This window comes from Sus scrofa, chromosome 4, assembly GCF_054392235.1.
Source record: "Sus scrofa isolate SSC_HxYL_T2T_F1_AM1 chromosome 4, Sscrofa_HxYL_maternal_Yorkshire_Landrace_v2.0, whole genome shotgun sequence".
Classification (NCBI taxonomy): Eukaryota; Metazoa; Chordata; class Mammalia; order Artiodactyla; family Suidae; genus Sus; species Sus scrofa.
Window position 1 is genome coordinate 106,078,839 of NC_139386.1, and position 10,601 is coordinate 106,089,439.

Consider the following 10,601-nt stretch of genomic DNA (forward strand, 5'->3'; position numbering starts at 1 on the left):
AAGAGGTAGGAGGGGTGATTTCACGATATAAACAACCCCACACCTCCCGGGTGGGAAGCCCCACAGACTGGAAACTAACTGCTTCACAGAGACTCACCTACAGGAGTGAGAGTTCTGAGCCCCACATCAAACTCTCATGTGTCGGGATCTGGCACGGGGAGAAAGAGCCCCGGAGCATCAGGCAGTGAAAACCAGTGGGGCTTGTGCACAGGAGCTGCACAGGACTGGGGGAAACGGAGACCCCATTCTTAAAAGGCGCACACAGACTTTCATGTGCACTGGGTCCCAGGGCAAAGCAAAGTCTCCATGGGAATCTGAGTCAAATCTCACTGCAGTACGTGGAGGACATCCTGGGAAACCAGGGGTGAATGTGGCTTGTTGTGAGGGAAGGACATTGGAAGCAAAGCTCTCGGGAATATTCAGCAGCCATGCCTCTCTCTGGAGGTGGCCATTTTGGGAAAACCTGGCCCCACCCATCAGTCAGTGCTGAGAAGCCCCAGGGCAAACAACAACCCAGGTGGGATCACAGCACCGCCCCTCAGTAAACAGGCTACCCAAAGACCCCTCAGGCACACAGCTGCCTCTACTCCCATCCAGAGACTAAGCCCCACCCACCAGAGGGATTAGAATCGGCTCCACCTACCAGGCAGCAGGCGTCAGCCCCTCCCATCAGGAAGCCTACAGCAAGCCCCCATACTGACTTCTGCCACAGGGGGGCTGACATCAGAAGTACGAGAGGACACAACTCCATTATCTGTAAAAAGGTCACCACACCAAATACCTATAAAAATGAAAAGACAGAGAACTATCACTCAGATCAGGGAGAAAGGAAAAACCCCAGAAAATCAGCCAAGCAGGGAGGCGATTCTCAGCCTCCAGGAAAAAGACTTTAGACTGTTGATGCTGAAGATGATGCAAGACATTGGAAATAAACTGGAGGCAAAGATGGATAACTTACAGGAAACACTGACCAAAGAGATACAAGATATAAAACCTCAACAAGAAGAGATGCAAAATACAATAACTGAAATAAAAAAAAAATCACTAGAAGCAGCCAACAGCAGAATACAGGAGGCAGAAGACAAATAAGCGAGGTGGCGGACAGATTAGTAGACATTACGGATGCAGAACAGAAAAGAGAAAAAAGATCGAAAACGAAGAGCATCTCAGAGAACTCTGGGACAACGTGAAACGCACCAACATCCGTATTATAGGGGTGCCAGAAGGAGAAGAGAGAGAGAAGGGGACAGAAAATATATTCCAAGAGATAATAGCCGAACACTTCCCTAACATGGGAAAGGAACCACCCACTCAAATCCAGGAAGCGCAATGACGACCATATAAAATGAGCCCAAAGAGGAACACCCCAAGACGCATATTAATCAAACGGACCTAAATTAAAGACAAAGAGAAAATCTTCAAAGCAGCTAGGGAAAAGAAACAAATCACATACAAGGGAACCCCAATAAGGTTACGGGCAGATTTTTCAGCAGAAACTCTGAAGGCCAGAAGGGAGTGGCATGATATACTCAACGTGATGAAAGGAAAAAATCCTCCAACCAAGATTACTCTACCCACCAGGATCTCATTCAGATTTGAAGGAGAAATCAAAACCTTCACAGATAAGCAAAAGCTGAGAGAATTCAGCAACACTAAACCAGCCTTACCACAAATACTAAAGGAATTTCTCTAGGCAGAAAAGAACAAGAGAAGAAGGAAAGAAAAAAAGAGCAGCAAAAACAAATCCAAAGCAATTAGTAAAATGGCAATAACAACATACATATCAATGATTACCTTAAATGTTACTGGTCTAAACGCCCCAACCAAAAGACACAGACTGGCTGAATGGATACAAAAACAAGACCCATATATATGCTGTCTTCAAGAGACCCACTTCACTTCTAGGGACTCATACAAACTGAAAGTGAGAGGATGGAAGAAAATATTTCACGCAAACGGGGATCAAAAGAAAGCTGGAGTAGCAATACTCATAGCAGACCAAATAGACTTTACAACGAAAAATATTTTAAGGGACAGGGAAGGTCACTACCTAATGATCAAGGGATCAATCCAAGACGATGATATAACAACTTTAAATATCTACGCACCCAACACAGGTTCACCACAATATACAAGGCAACTGCTAACAACCTTAAAAGGAGAAATCAACAATAACACAATAATAGTGGGGGACTTTAACACCCCACTTACAGCAATGGACAGATCAACCAGACAGAAAATCAATAAGCAAACACGGGCCCTGAATGATGCATTAAACCAGAGGGACTTAATCGATATTTATAGCACATTCCATCCAAAAGCAACAGACTACACTTTCTTCTCAAGTGCACATGGAACATTCTCTAAGATTGAGCACATCCTGGGCTACAAATCCAACCTCGGTAACTTTAAGAAAACCGAAATCATATCAAGCATCTTTTCCGACCACAACGCCATACAACTGGAAATCAACAACAAGAAAAAAACTGCAAAAAACACAAACACGTGGAGACTAAACAACCTGCTTCTAAACAACCAATGGATCACTGAAGAAATCAAAGAGGAAATTAAAAGATACCTGGCAGGAAATGACAATGAAGATACGACACTCCAACACCTATGGGATGAAGCAAAAGCCATTCTAAGCGGAACGTTTATAGCAACACAAGCCCACCTCAGGAAACAAGAACAAGCTCAAATCAACAAGCTATCTTTACATCTAAAGCAGCTCGAGAGAGAAGAACAGACAAGTCCTAAAGTTAGTAGAAGGAAAGAAATCATAAAGATCAGAGCAGAAATCAAATGAAATAGAAACAAAGAAAACCACAGAAAAGATCAATGAAACGAAAAGCTGGTTCTTTGAAAAGATCAACAAAATTGATAAACCCCTAGCCAGACTTAGCAAGCAAAAAAGAGAGGGGACTCAAATCAATAAAATTAGAAATGAAAAAGGAGAAGTAACAACGGACATCACAGAAATACAAAGGATCATAAGAGACTACGATACGCAACCATATGCCAATAAAATGGAAAACCTAGAAGAAATGGACAAATTCTTAGAAAAGTACCATCTTCCAAGACTAAACCAAGATGAAATAGAAAAGATGAATGGACCAATCGCAAGAACTGAAATTGAAACTGTGATTAAAAAACTTCCAACAAACAGAAGTCCAGCACCAGATGGCTTCACATCAAACTCTATCAAACATTTAGGGAAGAGCTACCACCTATCCTTATGAAACTATTGCAAAAAAACCACAGACGAAGGGATACTCCCAAACTCTTCCGATGAGGCCACCATCTCCCTGACACCAAAACCACACAAAGATACCACAAAAAAGAAAACTACAGGCCAATTTCACTGATGAACATCGATGCAAAAATCCTCACCAAAATCCTACCAAACCGCATCCAACAATACACTAAAAGGATTGTACATCATGATGAAAAGGGATTCATCCCAGGGATGCAAGGGTTCCTCAATATCCACAAATCCATCAGTGTGATACACCCCATTAACAAACTGAAGAATAAAAACCATATGATCCTCTCAATAGACGCAGAAAAAGCCTTGGACAAAACCCAACACCCATTTCTAATAAAAACCCTTCGGAAAGTGGGCATGGTGGGAATCTACCTCAACATCAGAAAGGTCATACGTGACAAACCCACAGCGAACATCATTCTTAATGGCGAAAAGCTGAAAGAATTCCTGCCAAGATCAGGAACAAGACAAGGATGTCTGCTCTCACCACTACTCTTCAACATAGTGTTACAAGTCCTAGCCACAGCAATCAGAGGGGTGAAAGAAATACAAGGAATCCAAATTGGAAAGGAAGACATAAAACTATCACTATTTGCCGAGGACATGATACATTACCTACAAAATCCTAAAGACTCTACCAGAAAACTGTTAGAGCTCATCCAGGAATTTGGCAAACTCGCAGGATACACAATTAATACACATAAATTGATGGCATTTCCATACACTAACAATGAAAGATCAGAAAGAGGAATTAGGGAAGCAATTCCATTTACCGTCGCATCCAAAGGAATAAAATACCCAGGAGTAAACCTACCTAAAGAGACAAAAGACCTGACCTGTACTCTGAAAACCATAAGACTCTGATGGAAGAAATCAAAGATGACACAAACAGATGGAAAGACATACCAGGCTCTTGCACTGGAAGAGTCAATATTATCAAAAATGACTATACAACCCAAGGCAATCTACAGAGTCAGTGCAATCCCTATCAAAGTACCGAGGACATTTTTCACAGAACCCAAACAAAATATTTTCAAGTCTGTTTGTTTGGACGCACAAAAGACCCAGAATAGCCAAAGACATCCTGAAAAAGAAAAATGGAACCAGAGGAATCAGGCTCCCGGACGTCAGACTATACCACAAAGCAACACTCATCAAAACTGTATGGTCCTGGCACAATGAGAGACACAGAGATCAGTGGAACAGGACAGAAAGTCCAGAATTAAACCCACGCACCTACAGCCACCTCATCTATGGCAAAGGAGGCAAGGATATACAATGGAGAAAGGACAGCCTGGTCAATAAATGCTGCTGGAAAACCTGGACAGACACTTGGAAAAGAATGAAGTTAAAACACTCCCTAACACCACACACAACAATAAACTCAGCATGGATGAAAGACCTAGGTATAAGACCAGACACTATAAACTTCTTTGAGGAAAACATAGGCCAAACACTCTCCGACATAAACGACAGCAACATCTTCTCAGATCCACCTCTTAGAGTAATGAGAATAAAGACAAAAAGAAGCTAATGGGACCTAATCAAACTTCAAAGTTTCTGCACAGCAAAGGAAAACCTAAACAACACGAAAAGACAACCCACAGAATGGGAGAAAATCTTGCAAGTGAATCGATTGATGAGGGATTAATCTCCAAAATTTAGAAACACCTTCTGCAGCTCCATACCAAAAAAACCAAACAACCCCATCCAAAAATGGGCAGAAGATCTAAACAGACAGTTCTCCAAAGAAGACATATAGATGGCTGAGAAACACGTGAAAAGATGTTCAACATCACTCATTGTTAGAGAAATGCAAATCAAAACCACGATGAGGTACCACCTTACACCAGCCAGATGGCCATCATCAAAACGTCTACAAACAGTAAGTGCTGGAGATGGGGTGGAGAAAAAGGAACCCTAGTACACTCTTGGTGGGATTGAAAATTGGTGCAACCCCTGTGGAAAACAGTAGGGAGATGCCTCCGAAAACTAAAAATAGAACTACCATTTGATCCAGCAATCCCACTCCTGGGCATCTATCCAGAGAAAACCATGCCTCGAAAAGATACACGTACTCCAATGTAAACTGCAGCACTCTTTGCAATAGCCAAGACATGGAAACACCTGAAACGGCCATCAACAGAGGAGTGGACATGGAAAATGGGCTTTCCCCCACACAGCAACATCTGCCAAGGACTCACAGGTGTTTACTAAGCTTTGTAGTGATGTGTTGACATATGGCATATATGCTGAAGGGTATTTTTCATACCACTTCCAAGAAGTCACTGGCGTGTGGTTGATACTGCAGGGAAGCACCAACCCTGAGAGCAGGAGGATGGCATCTTTCGGTTTCCACCTTGTATCTGCGCTCACAGTGGGTGCTCTCCAAGGAAGGGTGAGATGAGAGGGATGGATGATGGCTGGAGAAGGCCTGTAGGGGCTCCTTCTTTCCTAAATCACTTCTGCCCTCAGGTCAGGAGGGGCCAGGATAAGGGGACCCTTCCATCTGAAGCTGAGACAATAATAACAGTCTTCCGTATTTTCACTTTGACAGGCTTTCCACACAATCTCCCTTAAACATTGGTCAGGGATTAGTTTTCCTTGGGCTGTGTTCAGAAGCTGGAGTTCAGACAGCAGTAAGACTGACCTGAGGAAATCAACGCTGTGGGAAGAAGAATACAAGTGGAGAGTTTCCACAAAATGTGGTGGTTCCTCTCTGCTAGACTGTTGTGGCAGCCAGAGGATGGGAGGGTAGCCTGAGGACATTTCTTCCTAGTGACACTGAACCACGGAGGGGAATCCCTGAGGACAGGGGTGCCTTCATCAGTCACCTCACGTCAGTGTCGTGGGGTAAGGAGAGTGGTGGGCAGACTCCTCTTTAATGAAGAGGATTTGCTACATCCCAAGAGGAAGCAGAGCATCTCTGACGGGACATCTGGACGGGAATGTAGTTGAAATGACTGGAGACCTGGAACCTCTTTTATGCAGGCAGTGAGCAAGTGTCCCGGGCAGCCTCCTCGGTGCTTGCCTCAGTACCAGGGGTCATCAATACAGGCTGCGTAAAAGAGTCATCCAACGTTCACGGAGCTCTCAGTCCAGGACAGGAGATCATGAGAAGGGAAGTCGGAGTGGATCCATTGGAGGAAGGGGCCCATGCTGCCTAGAAATGACCTCAGGATTGGTCCTGAGCCTGGTGACCCAACTCAGCTGGTGACCTGTCCTGGCCCCCAAACCCTGGTTCTCAGCCAGACTGCAGCCTCTCACGATACAAGAAACCCCTGGGAACCAGGCTGCCACAAAGAAGTCAATACCATCAAGGTCTGCCCAGGAAACTGCTAACATCTGTCTCGACTGTCGATGTCCTGGTCAGTGGAGACATGAAGACGCAAGTTTCATAAGCCTTAGATGTTCATCCTTGTCATGATGATCAGGGGTGATCAGCTTTCTCTCCGACAACTTAAATGACTCCCACAGTCAAATCCTCTCGCCTCTTTAAAAAGAATTTAAATATCAGCCATATTCCTAGAATTGTAGAACTTGGTCTTTTATCCTTAAATTTCAGATCCTTTTTCTAAAGTGAAAAAGGGGCAAAGCACCATTCAAGTTTGCAAGGAGGACACACAAGGGTCTGGCAGTACAATCCCAGCTTTGAAGTGGTTGACGTGTCCTCAGTTCTCTTAGAAACAGAATGCCCTACCAACCCTTGGTTCACTCCTCTCTCCGATCATGTGCTATAAAATCCAACATCTCTGCTCATCTAGATAACTTGGAGTCTACATGTGTGGAGGTCCAGGGATGCATTTACGGAGCCCCTGGGGGTACAGCACTGTGCTAACTGCCTTGGGTGGATACAAAGCGAGCACCCCCATTCCTTACTGAAGGAAGTTTAAAGAGGACTCCTCCCAGCTCAGCCTGCGTGTCTACAGGTAGAGCAACAGCAGCAGACACCAATGGGTTCCACTGGACGTGAGGGAAGACGAGGATGAGGAGCAACTCAGTGAGGCCCACAGGCCTTCCTTTCAGTTTCCCCTCCCCTGCCTGCATTGCAAACTCTCTCCAGGTGGTACACTGGAGCAATGGTGGGGTTCACCAGTCTGATTTTCATCTCTCAGGGATCACTCACTACCTTTATTGCCTGATGCCCAGTTTCCTGAAAATCTTTGCTTCATCGATTTTTTCCAGTTTATGGCTGTTGTTTGGTTTTGTTGTTTCCCAGGGGGAGAATCAATCCAGCTTCTATTACTCTGTATTTGTGTGGCACCCCCTTTTAAAAATCACAACCGGAAAATCACTCTCGAGATCCTGAAAAGAGGTTCCTAAAAAATAAAGAACAAAGCCACAACCAGGGTGGAAAATGTCAAACAAGGAAAACCTTACAACTTGATCAATGAGGGTCAATTGAGCAACAGCCAAAATATATACACAGCTCCCACAACTCAAGACCAATAGAAAAACAACCCAATTCAAACTTGGCACAAGACCTCAACCGACATTCTTCCAGAGAGGACAAGCACATGGCCTCACAAGCACATGGAAAAAAGGCTCAACATCACTCATCATTAGGGCAAGGCAAATTAAAAGCACCAGAGGTATCAACTCACACCTGTCAGAATGGCTGTCAGCAGAAAGAACACAAAGAACAAATGCTGGCAAGGATGTGGAGAAAAGGGAACACTTTTACAATGCTAAAGTGAAGAGAAGTTGATGTTGCCACCGTGGAAATCATTTTTGCGGTTTCTACAAATACTACAAACTGAGCTACCAGAAGACCAGCAATTCTACTGGTGGGGAGGCATCCAAAATACACCAAAACCACCCTTTCACAAAGATACTCACATCCCAGGGCTCCTGGCAGCTTTATTTACAGTAGCCAAGTTATCAAAGCAACCTAAGTGTCCATCCACAGATGAATGGATAACAAACAGGAGGTATACATACACAATGGCATACTGCTCAGCCATAAAACACAATGACCTGTGCCATTGGCAACAGCATGGATGGACACAGGGGGTATTATGCTACATAACCTAACTCAGACAGACAAATACTGTGTGATATCAGTAATACGTGGAACTGAAAAATATCAACAACAAACTACTGCATATAAGAAAAAAGAATGAGACTCCCAGATACACAGAATCAACTAGTGGTTACCAGTGAGGAGAGGGAAGGGGGCGGGGGCAATACAGGGAGACAGATTAAGACCTAGAAACTATTATGTATAAAGTAAGGGACAAACACTTATTGTACGACATGGAGAATATATCCAATATTTTATAAGTATCAATGGAATATAGTTTTCAAATTGTGATTCTGTATATTGCAAATCTTTTTATCATTCTGTACATCGACTATACTTCAAAAATAAAAACTAAAAAACCACAAAACCCCACAAACCTTGTATTTTAAAAGCAACATACTAGTACTAAGGACATTTTTGGCATGACTCTAGGTTGGGGACTGCAGACCCCACAGCTCCCTTCCAAAAGGCTGAAAGGATATTCCTTTGTGGTCTGTGCTATAAACCGGTCCTTGATGACTCAACATGCCTCTTTAAAAGCAGGACACCCTTGGTTGTTTCTAGTCCCCAAAGGCTCCTGCAAAGGAAGGGAGAGCATGACCACAAAGTGGCCCAATTGGAAGGCCTGGCTTTTGTGCGATGGCTCTGAGGAAACACTGACCCCAAGCTCATGATCTGCCTGGGGAGCCAGGAAGAGACAGCAGATGTTTCAAATCCCTGGGCTCCAACCCAGGGACCCAAGGAGGGGCAACGACTCACAGACCTTCTCTCAGGAACCTCACTCTGTTGCTCCAAAACAGACCCCAGAAAGTTGACCCTCCCCAGGTTTTCACCTCTTCTGGGTACAAAATGCTCCTGCGCCTTAGTTGCTAAGAAGGGGACACAGCGCTAGATGGTACCTTGTGTGAGTTGGGAGCACTGCCCTGAGTATCACAGAAGAGAAAGTAAAGTAGGGGAAGCCAGGGGAGATACCAGGTACTTGCGTTCTCGTTGGGCTGGGAGAGGCCGTCACCTGGCCACACAGGTTCCCTGAGTCCCAGATCTCTGGTGGAGTTTCTGCAGGAGAGAGTGACTGGGGGACACTCCTTCCCACAGTAACATGGGGACTGGGACTGAGCTGAAAGAAAGTGGCCTTGGTGGGTTGATTAGGGCCTTGAACTACTGAAACCCTGATGGGTGACAATTCAGTCTGGCGCATGAAAGGAATATAGCTTCCCCCTACCCCGCCAAAGCCACTAAGAAGGGGAACAAGAAGGTTTCCCTTCTCAGAAAATGCATCTACGAAATGCCCCCCAAGAGTTTACCCAAACTACTGAATATATCCAAATGGTCTGAGATTGACCATGAGTTGTCGGGGAGAAGCACAAACACAGTCCTCCTCTACCACAAACTGTGCATTCGACTCTACACCCTGTGGAGAAATCCCAGGGTTCAGTGCATCTAGAGGGGGATGGATAAGCCTCATTGGGGGAACATCCCTTTCCTGTCCATGGGATAGCCCCCTCCTCTGTACCATCCTCGGGCAAGATCCAAAGAAGGAAGAAATCCTGTGAGGGAGAACAGAGCACAGCTGTGAGAGAACTCTACTATCCTCTGAGGCAACCCATACATCTCAACTCTTCTAAGAAGTAATAGCCTTAATTAAAAAAAAAAAAAAAAAAACACTGTGAAATCAAAGTGTTGGTGGCATCCTGTAATTGGGGAGCTGCTACTGAACGTTGCCGTGCACCCACCTGGAGGCTGACCAGTGGATGATTCCCATGCTTGTGCCCTCAGCCTCTGGCCGCCTGGCAGTTCCCCGGAATCCAGATGAAGAGTCAGCTAAGCCAAGGTGGACTGGGCGCGCCAGAAAGTGCACAGAGACCAGGGCCATGTGGTGACCGGGGGTGGAAACCCTGGCACAGCCTGACCCGGTGACTCTCCAGGAGGACGACATTCCACATATGCCCCCCTGTGTGCACAGAGCAGAGGACAGTGAGGACAGGCCCTGAGAGCTCCAGGACAGGGTCGCTGCCCCAACCATAAACGCAGCTCAGGAGGCTCTGGGAAATGCTGACAACCACAAGCCTGAAAATGAGTTCAAGCAGGACTAGAACTTCCAAGTGCCATGGGGGCTTGGACACCAGCCTTCACCAATGAACAGTCAGGCTCCCTACTGGACCCACAGAGCAGGATGACACGATCTTATGCTGCTGCCAGGCTCTGAGAACCCGCCGCCCAGCCCCTCCCTCCTCTGCTGAAAACTCATCCAGACCCCACACACTGGACACGCTCAGGCTGGACGCTGGGGCCCTGTGGGCACCGACCCCAGTG

At 45.4% G+C, this 10,601-nt stretch overlaps 1 protein-coding gene across 7 annotated transcripts in view; it reads right to left on the reverse strand.

The window, feature by feature from the left end:
• The window catches only part of LOC146404152 (NBPF family member NBPF6-like), a 41,848-nt gene that overhangs the window by 30,195 nt on the left and 1,052 nt on the right, over positions 1-10,601 (reverse strand). For 2 of the 7 annotated variants that reach the window (XM_085023343.1, XM_085023336.1), the window contains exons 2-3: positions 10,022-10,239; positions 644-781 (exon numbers count right to left, since the gene is read on the reverse strand). The exons of 2 other annotated variants lie outside the window; for them this stretch is intronic. The gene's annotated coding sequence lies outside the window, so the exon portion shown is untranslated. Of the gene's footprint in view, positions 1-97; positions 225-643; positions 782-5,537; positions 7,585-10,021; positions 10,240-10,601 lie in introns of those variants that run through there. 3 more of the 7 variants (XM_085023337.1, XM_085023340.1, XM_085023338.1) reach the window with 3 other exon arrangements.